We start from the raw sequence: 13,533 nt of genomic DNA, 5'->3' as shown, positions 1-13,533 counted from the left end.
GTCTCATCGGGACAGTCAATCTTAATTCCTTGGTCACTTTTTGACACAGAGGTAGTCATGTGACCAGTCTGACCCTTGGACACATGGGCGGGCATTTGATGCAAGCTAGGTCAATTAGAATAAATCCAAGTCTTCTCTGTTGAAGACGCTGGGAAAATTTCATGTCCTTTTGCTTCATAACTGCAAGGGTGTGGGCTTAGAACCACTGGTGGCCATATTTCCTTCCCCATGGCACTCTCCCACATCATTTGTCTATGAGAATTAGGTTGATATGCAATTAGAAACAGTGGCAAAAATGAGAGAGACACACATACACACACACAAAGACAGACAGAGAGATCGAGAACACCTTAAGGACATAATTTGAAATCCAGCTAGGACTGAAGGCAGACACACCCTTACATGTCACAGTTTTATGCAACAAAAGAAAAATCCTATTTTTTTCTCCAAACAAATTGATCTGGTTTCAGTCATATTTATCTAATATATAGTATTGTCTATTTGTGTGTTTGTTTGTTTGTTTGTTTGTTCATTCATGCCACGTGGTTTGTGGGAGCTTAGTTCCCTGACCAGGGATTGAACCCGTGCCCTCGGCAGTGAAAATGTGGAGTCCTAACTACTGGACCACCAGGGAATTCCCATAATATTGTCTTTTTTTTTTTTTTTTTTTTCGCGGTACGCAGGCCTCTCACTGCTGTGGCCTCTCCCGTTGTGGAGCACAGGCTCCGGACGTGCAGGCTCAGCAGCCATGGCTCATGGGCCCAGCCGCTCCATGGCATGTGGGATCTTCCCGGACCGGGACACGAACCCGTATCCCCTGCATTGGCAGGTGGACTCTCAACCACTGCACAACCAGGGAAGCCCCATAATATTGTCTTTTTAAATTTACTTTATGTATGTTTATAAGATCCCTTGGACTTCCCTGGTGGCACAGTGGTTAATAATGTGCCTGCCAATGCAGGGGATATGGGTTCAAGCCCTGGTCCGGGAAGATCCCACATGCCGTGGAGCAACTAGGCCTCTGCGCCACAACTATTGAGCCTGCGCTCTAGAGCCTGCGAGCCACAAGTACTGAGCCAGTGTGCCACAACTACTGAAGCCCGCACACCTAGAGCCCATGCTCTGCAATGAGAGAAGCCACTGCAATGAGAAGCCCGTGCACCGCACCGAAAGAGGAGCCCCCCACTTGCTGCAACTAGAGAAAGCCCGCACGCAGCAACAAAGACCAAACACCACCCAATAAAAAATAAATGAAATCCTTTTTACAAAAAAAACCCTTAAATACTTTGTTTAATGAGTGTCAGTGTCTGTGTGTCTGTGTGTGTGTTATACCTGCAATTGTTTTTTAAAGACAGAAATGAAAACTTTTAAATTTATCTCTATATAACTACATCTTGTGACACTTACCTACATCTTCTTGGCTTGCTATGATCCTTTTGGATTTAAATTCTATTACCTAACACTTTTTTCTCCTCACTAACCTGTTATCAGTCATTTATATATCCAATCAATGTAACATAGATGTCCATGCAAATCATTGACCAAAATGATAAACAGCAGACTTGGGCACATACATGCTTTTTAGAGACTGCTCTGCTGATAGATACAGCCTATTAATCAGGATTGGGGTTACCTTATTTCTCATCAGTAAATCCAAATAGTGAGTCCTTGATCTTATGGCTGTCCTCTAAAAGGTTTTCCTAATATTCTGAAACACCCCTTCATTCTAGTACTTTAGTGACCTTACTAAACTTTGATGTTAGTTCCTATAGAATTCCTAACAAATGATATACTCTTTAGCCCTACTATTTCAGAGTTTTCTTATTATAAAAGAAATACATGTTTACTATGGAACTCGTGTGCAATATAAATATATATAAAGGAGAAAGCATAATTAATCTGTAATCACACCCAGAGATAACTAGTAACTTTTTGGTACATATACTCTTACATATACAGTGCCTTTTACCTACACAGTATGTAGGTAAAAGCAACATTTTGGTATGTATACTTGTGTATACACAGAGATAATTATCCCAGAGATGACTATTAACTTTTTGCTATGTATACTTTTATTCCTTTATTTGCACAAAATAAACATAAAAATGCAAAATTTTGTATTTTTTTTTTTTTTTTTTTTTTTTTTTTTTTGCGGTAGGCGGGCCTCTCACTGTTGTGGCCTCTCCCCTTGCAGAGCACAGGCTCCAGATGCGCAGGCTCAGCAGCCATGGCTCACGGGCCTAGCCGCTCCGCGGCATGTGGGATCTTCCCAGACCGGGGCACGAACCCGTGTCCCCTGCATCGGCAGGTGGACTCCCAACCACTGCGCCACCAGGGAAGCCCAAAATTTTGTATTTTTTAACAAAACCGTGATAGACCCTTTTATAAATTCCTTTTTCCACTTGACAAAAGGTGAGCATTTCTATGCATTACTAGCATTTCCAATGCCATATGGATTTTTTCTATTTTTGGATATTTATGTAAGCTGCTTACAACAGTCAGACAAATAGTTTTCTTTCTCTAACTTTTGCCTTAAAGCCTAAAACCACAGTGGCCTGGGCTCCTTTGCATTTCTGAATCAGGATATATATGCTGATATATATATTTATATTTCTTTTTTCCTCAAGAAACCTGTTTATTACTGTGAGGTATTTCTTGGGGTCCAAAATGGAATTTCCCTCTATTAAATTCAATACTACAGTACTCTTCTGGGGCTATAGAGCGTGTATTTCGATTTCTGATGCTTCTCCCTTAATCTTCGCTCCCAATTTGTCTCAAAATTAGATCCATCTTCTTTAACGCTTTGTTATTGTATTTGCACTGATCTTTTTCTAGTAAGATATTTTTATTACAATGAAAATAAAGTATTTTTCTTATGACTTTGGCCATTGAAATTACATTTGCATGTTTGTGAACTTCTGCTGAACCTGGTGAAGTGCCTTGCTCTGAAAGTACTTTATGATGATCTGGTTTTCAAAGGCCCAAACAATTGTATTTCAAATTTTTCAGCCATCAAGACCATGAAAGTTGCTGTGTAAGCCCAAGAAAAAAATTTAAAAATTATACCCCAAAGGTTATTTTTTAGACCTATCTACTGAACCACTGTAGGGTCATTCATGTCTAGTCTAGCCTATATGTCTCCTCAGCTGCTTGCAAATCTGAAATTCTAAACTCCTTGTTATTAGATTTTAACTAGTAGCAATGTCCCCAGGACAGTATCAGGTTAGTAGACCAAGGAGTTGCTGGATTGCTGAGTTTTAACCCAAACTTGTTAGCCCACAGTATTTGACTTTGTGGTTTCTCATTTCCTATATCATCTGTGGGCGGGGTGAGGGGGGGCACCTCTTTAAACCAGCCAGGCCCAAGACACAGTGACACAAGACTGATTTAGCAGTGCTCCTGTTCAGCTGATAACAGGCTCCTTGTCTGAGATCATATGGTTGATCCCAACTCTAAATCCACTCTCTTCTCTTTTCTTGGCTTTGAGAAAATAGCCACTATTTCAGGTATTATGCCCCAAATAGTTTTGTTTCCATATCTTATCCTGGGAGTGTACCATTCATTACCTTTCCTGAGGAATTAGTCTTAAGGTCTAATTATTAATACTTTTTTTCTATTCTCGTTATTTAATAATGCTATTAGTGCAAAGAAGATCCTTTATGGGATATTTAGTATATGCCATACACTGCACCAAATACTTTATGTACATGTTTAAGCCTGAGGCTATTTCTGCACATTTTCAGAAATGTAACTCATATAATTTCTTTTTAAAAGCAGCTTGCAGCTTAACCTAGATATTTCTGGGTAACAAGGCAGGGAAAACAGGCTATTTTTTGTTAGAGGTTGATGGGGCTTATAAGACTTGACTCACTGACAGGTGTGTGTGTGTATATGTGTGTGTGTGTGTGAGAGAGAGAGAGAGAGAGAGAGAGAGGTGGAAAGAGAGAGATGCTACTTTGCCTAGATTTTCTAGAACACTCTCTCTGAAAGCGAGGTCAGCTATAGAAACAATAGAGATTAAAGAGTGTGATTTCCTCTATTAATTTATTACATTTACTTTACAGTAGAACTCACTATGAGATATCCCTAAATAACTAGCTACTCCCATGCATTTCAGATTTGATTTGGCTCAGAAAAATTTGACAACTTCTCAGAAAGAGATTTGTGCAGTACACTTCTCTGCTAAGAGACCCTTGCTGTTCCAGGCATCCTGATTTAGGTGAATTATTTGACACTAGGAAGACAATGGGGTGAATTACAGGCTTCACTGTAGAGGCCAGTGAGGGAAAAGATGAATTGTAGACTCTGGAGGATTTTCTGGAAACGTCACTCTAACTTCCAGTTCTCTGTTTTGCTTATAATTAGGTATGTACAGTGATCTCAGATTTATAAAGCACTTTCACTTTCTTTTTCTAGTTTAATAGCTGATGTACTTTGTCACATGGAGAATGACACTTTCTGTCTCCCCTGCCTGTCAAAACTCTCCTGACATAAGTTCCACTTTCTCCTCGAAACCTTTCCTCATTACTCCAGGGGACGGCAGTGCTATCCCTCTTCTTTCTTCCCTTCAAGTCAGTTCACGAGATATTTGAGAGCTAACTATGTACTAGGCTAGATGGATAAGATGAATAAGGCAATTCTCCATCTTCAATAAGAGGCAATCCCAGGGCTTCCCTGGTGGCGCAGTGGTTGAGAGTTTGCCTGCTGATGCAGGGGACATGGGTTCGTGCCCCGGTCCGGGAAGATCCCACATGCCGCGGAGCGGCTGGGCCCGTGAGCCATGGCCACTGGGCCTGCGCGTCCGGAGCCTGTGCTCCGCAACGGGAGAGGCCATAACAGTGAGAGGCCTGCGTACCGCAAAAAAAAAGGAAAAAAAAAAGAGGCAATCCTATAAATGGTGCTTGGTACTGTGCCTGATATATGATGGGTGGCTTTCAGTAAGTATTTGTTGACTTGATTATTGCCTTGGTACCTAGAGGGATATGTGTGTGTGTGTGTATGTATGTGTGTGTCTGTGTAGCTATAAAAATGCAGTGGAAGGAAGCTGAACCAGCCTTGGCAGTATGTGTTTGGGTTTGGAGTAGATTCAAGGAAGGTTCTTAGAGCAGGTAATATGTTACCTTAATTGATGTGTCTTAATTGATAATAATTATGACTGTTGCTACATGCCAGGTGTTCTCCTAAATGCTTTGCTACATTTATTTCTTTAATTCTCACAAGGATTTCCAGGAAGCAAGTACTATCATTCTCCCTCCTTTATACACAAGAAGACTGAAACTCTGAGTGGCTAAGAAACTTTTCCAGGTCACCTGGCCAAAAGGGAGTGAAGCCAAGATTCAAATCTGAGAGACAGCTCCCTCCTTACTGCATGGGGTACAGTCTTCATCCAAACTCGGTCACTCCTGACAGTGAATGAGAGTGCAATTTAATAACTAAGCCAGGACAACAGGCAGAAATTGCCCCTGTCCCAGGCAAGCTGGAAGGTAGGGCCACCCTACCGAACAGTCCCTGTTATTAAATTTCACCTTTCCCACGAAATATTCATGGTATCTTGCAAAAGCTGCCTGACAACATTCAAAGTTATCCTTTCCCATCCTCCATAGCATATAATATCACTGTGAGTGGTGAGTGGAGTACACAGTAGTTGACTAAAAAATAGCTACTGACCTTGAGGCCAAGTTAATCAGATGGTCTAGACTGCTATTTGTCCTCTCAAATGATAAGATAGTTGGTTAAATGTGGTCCTGATCTCAAACAATAGAAGTGAGGGACAGACAGTGAGGATGGAAGGAAGGAGACAGATGCTACAGTTGCAGCAAAGCAGGTGGGAGCTTGGGGGGAGTTTTGGGGAGGGAAGGAGAAAGCAGGTGTGATCATTCATCCTCTGCGTTCAAATTTAGAGACTGCTTTAAGACCCATTGTTCTTAGTTTTTTGGTTTTTAAAAAAATTTTATTTATTTATGTTTGGCTGTGTTGGGTCTTCATTGCTGCACATGGGCTTTCTCTAGTTGAGGCGACTGGGGGCTACTGTTTGTTGCGGTGCGTGGGCTTCTCATTGCAGTGGCTTCTCTTGTTGCTCTAGGCACGCGGGCTTCAGTACTTGTGGCATGTGGGCTCAGTAGTTGTGGCTCATGGGCCCTAGAGCACAGGCTCAGTAGTTGTGGCGCATGGGCTTAGCTGTTCCGCGGCATGTGGGATCTTCCCGGACCAGGGCTCGAACCTGTGTCCCCTGCATTGGCAGGCAGGTTCTTAACCACTGTGCCACCAGGGAAGCCCCCATTGTTCTTAGTTTTTTTGTGTGCTACAGTTCACATGGTGAATAGATTCCCTGGGTGTGCTCAGGTGAGCTAGCATCCTACATCATTTATGATTTCTCAATATGGGCTGCAGAATAGGTAAGAGAGGCCGCAGGTGGTTGGTAATTAATCCCTGCAATCTACCTCCACTTCTTTCACTCCCTCTCCAGAACTGACATGCCAGTGAATGAGAGGGAATAACCTTGAAACCATTCTTATTGACATTCAAGAAGTAAATCATCCTAAATTTCTGTATCTTAATTATGAGTCATTGCAAATCCCTTGTTCCTCATCTCCCATGCAGACAGGCCATGCTGGAACAAAGCTGTCCTGGCAACCTTTTTGAAAATCGTGCTCTAGGCTACAAACAGAATATCTTGTACAAAATTCAAGTTGACTGAGTTGCTGTCTAAAATGGGAAGCAGTGCCGCCCTGGCCTTCTTTCATTTCTAAAAGAAATATCCTATTTACTTAGCTCTTTCCTATCAATTCTGCATTATGGGTGGGTTTGTCAGTCGGTAGCCCCGTTAGCACTTGGAGATGACACCTTCTCATTTGTTTGGCTTCTGGGCCTTTCTGCATGGCTGGATTTTCATTTCTAACCATTCTTCAGTTTCATATGTGTGCTCTCCCTCGCTCTTTTTCTCTAACTCAAGAGTCAGTGTTAGAACTTGATTTTATTGTGAATGCACATGTGTTATATCCTGATACAAAGAGATATGAGAAGGGGTTTTTGGCAAAGCATACTTAATCACTGTAAATATTTACGGTTGTTATTAGAATTCATGATGAATATGAATCAGGTGGATAATAATCCTAATTGGTCCAATTTAGAATTCAAAAGTAATCCACTGAAATAAGGTGTGACAGTCCTGGTTTTAAATTTATGCATTTCTCATCCTTAAGGTGAAAAATTGGTTGGTAGTTAGATATCAGTCTTTCTCCATTTAGCTTCTCTACAAACAGAATGATTAAATGACCTTTGGCTGCTCTGTTGGCGTGGAAGCATCTTCAGGTCATCGTGACAATAGGATTGTTGCTTATTTCTTCAAGCAATAGTGTTTTTTTTTCTTTGAACACATTTAAATGTTGGAACTTAGTTTTGAAATACCTCCTCTTTGGGATGACTGCTGTCATAGATAATGGGAAAATTTAGGCTTTGGGCAGTCTAATTCTGGCTTACAAGGTTGGCGTGCAATATCTTCAGTCAACTGATCCTTTGTGCTTATCTTATCTGAACACCCTTGTTTTCCTGCATGGCTTCCATAGTCTTTACCTTAGATGGTTACCAAAGGGAAAAGGGGGGAGGATAAATTAGGAGTTTGGAATTAACGTATACACACTACTATATAGAAAATAGATAACCAACAAGAACCTACTTAATAGCACAGGGAACTATACTCAATGTTTTATAATAACCTATAAGGGAAAAGAATCTGAAAAAGATTTCATCTATCTATCTATCTATCTATCTGTCTATATCTATATCTATCTATCTATCTATCTATCTATCTATCTATCTATCTATATATGAATCACTTTACTGTACACCTGAAACTAACACAACATTGTAAATCAACTGTACTTCAATTAAAAAAAGTACTTACTATTTTATTCTTGCTAATGTTAGGCCTCCATATTTACCTGCAAAGAGAATCGATGTACTAACATTAAGGTTTTTCCTTTTCTTCGTGAGTTACTGTGAGTATTAAATAAGCTAATGCAGATAAAGCATCTTAGTACAGTGCCTAGTACATAGTAACTGGTACCTGTTGTACATGGAAATGTCAGGAAGTTTTTCTGTCTCCAGGAACTTTCTGCACCATCCAGCTCAGAATTCCAGTACCTTTGTTTTGGTTCTCCCTTAGTTGTTTCATTGAAGTACAATAAAATGCATTCCCTCCCAAGAGGAAAGGTGAGTGATTGAGCAAATGCTTGTCTCAAGAGTCCCTTTGTTTTCGTCCTGTGGGATGCTGGAAATGTGATCACAGTTACATTTGTTGCTCACAGGGGGACTCTAAAAAGCTGCCTGTGAGCCAAACTGGCCCACCTGAGGTTTTGAGCAGCCATTGTTACTGTGTGACAGCTTCCTGCCAAGTGTCCTACTAGTAGGCTTGAACCAATTAGTATTGGCTGTCAAATTGACATACTAGTCACTATAGCATTTTTTAGGACTTTAAATTTGATTCCACTTAAATCACCTCATGCAGTTGAGGAACAATTGCATGGGCAATTTACATGTACATTTCTCTTTACGAAAGAGAAAAAGGGGAGCCTAGTATCCTTATACACTTTGCCTACATTTGCATCACACCCAATAGATGTCAAGCCAGCATGGGCCCTCTCTACTCTATTTTGTCATCAACCAGACATTTCGTTGGTAACACAAATGTGAATTTCTGATAATGTGAATCCCGACTGAAACTTCTGAGACTCTTGTGTTTCTGTCTGTATTGACAAACTCCAATAAGGACTGGCAGTCGGCATAAGGAATTCCCAGAATGGAGAAGTCTAACAGTAAATCCAGGTATAATGAGCTCCTGTGTGAAAATAAAATATAATTTGTCAAGAGTTATACTACTAAACTAATAGTGAGAGTAGCACCAAGACTCAGGTTTTCTGGCTCTAGTTATCTAAATGTGTTTTCTTCCCTAGTGACAGGGTTATTGACTTCAGATGCAAGGATAAGAGACCCCCTCATAGGTAACAGGGCTGCCTGACATTGCATTTTCCCCAAAGCCAAGAGACACTGCCCACAGTCCATGTGCTTTGGCAAAGACTCTAGACTCCTTGAGAGTAATATTGGTAGGTCACTATGTCATTGATGCACAGACTTCAAGTTGCATATTCATACCTGGAGAACTTGTTGCAACTGCTGATTCTTGAGCATCTACCCCAGAGGTTTAGATTTAGTGGACTGTAAGTGAGACCCAGGAGTCTGCATTTTAAAGTTCACCCCACGCCCCCTGCGCCTAGTCTGTTTTTTTTTTAACATCTTTATTGGAGTATAATTGCTTTACAATGCTGTGTTAGTTTCTGCTTTATAACAAAGTGAATCAGGTATACATATATTCCCATATCTCCTCCCTCTTGCGTCTCCCTCCCACCCTCCCTATCCTACCCCTCTAGGTGGTCACAAAACGCCGAGCTGATCTCCCTGTGCTCTGCAGCTGCTGTGCCTAGTGTTTTTGATGTGAATTCTCTACAGTTTGAAAATGACCGCACCAAGAACTGTGACGGTTCTGGTGCTTGCAGTGTGGGAGGTACAAAGGTGTATGCTTCTCTTATTTGATTCCCTTTTATCAAATCTTTACTAACTCTTGAAAACTGCACAACCTCCGGCACTTTAGTCTTGTCTGAAAACTCCTGTGTGGCCCCGGAATCCCTCCATGCTTTGGCCTTTTTCAAAATGGAGGTGGAGGAGGGCTGTGGATAGTTATTGAAATTATAGTATGGATCTGACTCTGTACTATGATTTTACATATGTTGTTTGCTTATTTCATTTAATGCTCACTACAGCACTATGAAATCGATACTGCCATCTCTGTTTTACAGATCTAGAAACAAATCCATAGAAGTCATGGATTTGTCCAAGTCACCTAAATAATGAACCATAGAACTGGGAGTCAGGTCCACATCCTTCCTTGTTTGAAGCCTACGCCCTTTCCATTGCAAATAACGTGTAACATATCAGAGTATTTACCACCTCCTTCCTCCATCCTGACCCTTATTCACCCAAAGCCATGTTATGGACTTCAAGGACATTAATGGACTCCAGGTTTAAGGAGTGGTAACATGTTATGTGGTCAACTTGAGTTCTCTCTTAGATGCTAATATGAGTTACCTACAATTCATTAGTGAACTAGTAAGGGGAGTAGTACTGGTTTTTTGTTTTTACAGTCCTCCTTCTCTAATAAGGATTTCATTTTGTTCTCACAATGTTTCTTTATTTTCTTGGCCTTGTCTGAGGCCACCAATTACCAAGTATTTAATGAGACTTGATCCTCATTCTCAAAGGGTTTGCAATCTACTTGAATAGATGAAAATAAGTGTGGACTCACTCAGAACTCTTCCTCCTTCCCTCTTCACTCTAAAGGAGAGTCCAGGTGATATACCAGATTATTTTAAAGGCCTTTTGCTAAGACATTAATTAATCATATTACCATGAATAACACAATGAGACATTGACTTCTTTTTCCATGATAAAGTCTCCTTATTAGTACAATTAGTTAAGTCAAAAAATCAATTTAAAGGAAAATGTTAAGTAAATGACAGTAGAGACTTTTATGGTTGTAAGGCAAAAATCAGAAGTTATCCTTGAGAGCTACCACAGGATGAGAAAGAATGACTGTGATATTATGAAATGCTGAGGAGTTGTGTTCTGACTGGGCAAGGCATAGGAAAAAGGCAGAATATCACAAGCACCTGAGGAAATTTTAAAAAACTACTCAGCATCTTCCAGACTGAGAATCACTGATTCATAGAATAATTAATTATTGTCTGGGTTCTGGCCTTCAGGGAGCATAGGCGTTTCGCACTAAGTCTTTTTTATGATCAGATCATAGCTGAAGATATCTCCTTGGAAAATTTGGTCTTGAGCTAGTTCCTGAAAACAAAATATTTTGAATATGGAAGAGGTAAAGTGAGGATATTTTAGGCCAGAGACCAGCAGAAATATAGGCATAGAGGAAGTAATGTATTTGGAGTGTTTTAAAGCATGGGTCCGCAATACCCGTGCCGCGCCTGTTAGGAAACGGGTCACACAGCAGGAGGTGAGCAGCGGGTGAGCGAGTGAAACTTCATCTGTATTTACAGCCGCTCCCCATCGCTTCCCATGACTGCCTGAACCATCCCCCCAGCAACCCCGTCTGTGGAAAAACTGTCTTCCACGAAACTGGTCCCTGGTGCCAAAAAGGTTGGGGATGTTTTGCCCATGAATTTTAAACCTCTGCTTACATCATATCTGTTAACATCCACTGTCCAAAGCAATTCACGTGGCTGAGGCAAAAAGGTAAAGGAATACGCTATTCCTTTAGTAGTGGAGCTACAAAGTTACCAGGCCAAGGGTGTGGATACAAAGAAGTGTGAAGAATTGGTACCAATAATGCAATCTATGATAGACTTGAACATGTGGTAGTAATGGGATATAAAATTAGAAAGATGGTGAATATCTATTACAGCTAATGTTTAATAGATAACAATTGCTATATAAGTAATAATAGATGTTTGATAAGTGTTATATGAATGTGTATGGACGAAAGGACTGGAATTCAGTAATGTTAGATTTAATAAAATTAACAACAGTATCCAGTTTACTTTCTTGACCATAAGAATAGAGTGGGGCTTCCCTGGTGGCGCAATGGTTGAGAGTCCACCTGCTGATGCAGGGGACATGGGTTCATGCCCCGGTCCGGGAAGATCCCACATGCTGCGGAGCGGCTAGGCCCATGAGCCGTGGCTGCTGAGCCTGCGCGTCCGGAGCCTGTGCTCCGCAATGGAAGAGGCCACAACAGTGAGAGGCCCGCATACCACACACACACACAAAAAAGAAATGAAGACAGCCTAAGAGACCTCTGGGACAACATTAAATGTGCCAACATTCACATTATAAGGGTCCCAGAAGGAGAAGAGAGAGAGAAAGGACCCGAGAAAATATTTGAAGAGATTACAGTCGAAAACATCTCTAACATGGGAAAGGAAATAGCCACCCAAGTCCAGGAAGCGTAGAGAGCCCCAGGCAGGATAAACCCAAGGAAACACACACCGAGATACATAGTAATCAAATTGACAAAATTTAAAGACAAAGAAAAATTACTAAGAGCAACATGGGAAAAACAGCAAATAACATACAAGGGAACTCGCATAAGGTTAACAGCTCATTTCTCAGCAGAAATTCTACACGCTAGAAGGGAGTGGTATGATATATTTAAAGTGATGAAAGGGAAGAAGCTACAACCAAGATTACTCTACCCAGCAAGTATCTCATTCAGATTCAACAGAGAAATCAAAAGCTTTACAGACAAGCAAAAGCTATGAGAATTCAGCACCACCAATCCAGCTCTACAACAAATGCTAAAGGTACTTCTCTAAGTGGGAAACACAAGAGAAGAAAAGGACCTACAATAACAAACACAAAATAATTAAGAAAATGGTTATAGGAACATACATAATGATAATTACCTTAAACGTGAATGGATTAAATGCTCCAAGCAAAAGACACAGGCTCGCTGAATGGATACAAAAGTAAGACCCATATACATGCCATCTACATGAGACCCACTTCAGACCTAGGGACACATACAGCCTGAAAGTGAGGGGATGGAAAAAGATATTCCATGCAAATGGAAATCAAAAGAGAGCTGGGCTAGCAATACTCATACCAGATAAAATAGATTTTAAAATAAAGAATGTTACAAGAGACAAGAAACGACACTACATAATGATCGAGGGATCAATCCAAGAAGAAGATATAACAATTATAAGTATATATGCACCCAACATAGGAACACCTCAATACATAAGGCAAATGCTAACAGGTATAAAAGAGGAAATTGACAGTAACACAGTAATAGTGGGGGATTCTAACACCTCGCTTACACCAATGGACAGATCATCCAGGCAGAAAATTAATAAGGAAACACAAGCTTTAAATGACACAGTAGACAAGATAGATTTAATTGATATTTATAGGTCATTCTATCCAAAAACAGCAGATGACCTTTTCTTCTCAAGTGCACACAGAACATTCTCCAGGATAGATCATATCTTGGGTCATAAATGAAGTCTCGGTAAATTTAAATCATATCAAGCGTCTTTCGGATCACAGCCCTATGAGATTAGAACTCAATTACAGGGAAAAAAACATAAAAAACACAAACACATGGAGACTAAACAATATGTTGCTAATTAACTAAGAGATCAATGAAGAAATCAAAGAGGAAATCAAAAAATACCTAGAGACAAATGACAATGAAAACACAATGACTCAAAACCTATGGGATGTAGCAAAAGCAGTTCTAAGAGGAAAGTTTATAAGCAGTACAATACTACCTAAAGGAATGAGAAAAATCTCAAACAATCTAACCTTATGCCTAAAAGAACTAGAGATAGAAAAACAAACAAAACCCAAAGTTAGTAGAAGGAAAGAAATCATAAATATCACAGCAGAAATAAATGAAATAGAAGCAAACAAAACAATAGCAAAGATCAGTGAAACTAAAAGCTGGTTCTTTGAAAG

General features: G+C 40.4%; 1 protein-coding gene across 1 annotated transcript in view; it reads left to right on the top strand.

The window, feature by feature from the left end:
- NELL1 (neural EGFL like 1) overlaps positions 1–13,533 on the top strand; it is a gene marked incomplete at both ends in the record, with an annotated part of 833,612 nt that overhangs the window by 469,148 nt on the left and 350,931 nt on the right. The gene's annotated exons all lie outside the window — the stretch shown is intronic.

This window comes from Mesoplodon bidens (assembly GCF_964165515.1).
Source record: "Mesoplodon bidens genome assembly, chromosome: 7".
Classification (NCBI taxonomy): Eukaryota; Metazoa; Chordata; class Mammalia; order Artiodactyla; family Ziphiidae; genus Mesoplodon; species Mesoplodon bidens.
The sequence above is the reverse complement of the archived record's forward strand: the minus strand, read 5'-3'. Positions and strand labels throughout refer to the sequence as shown.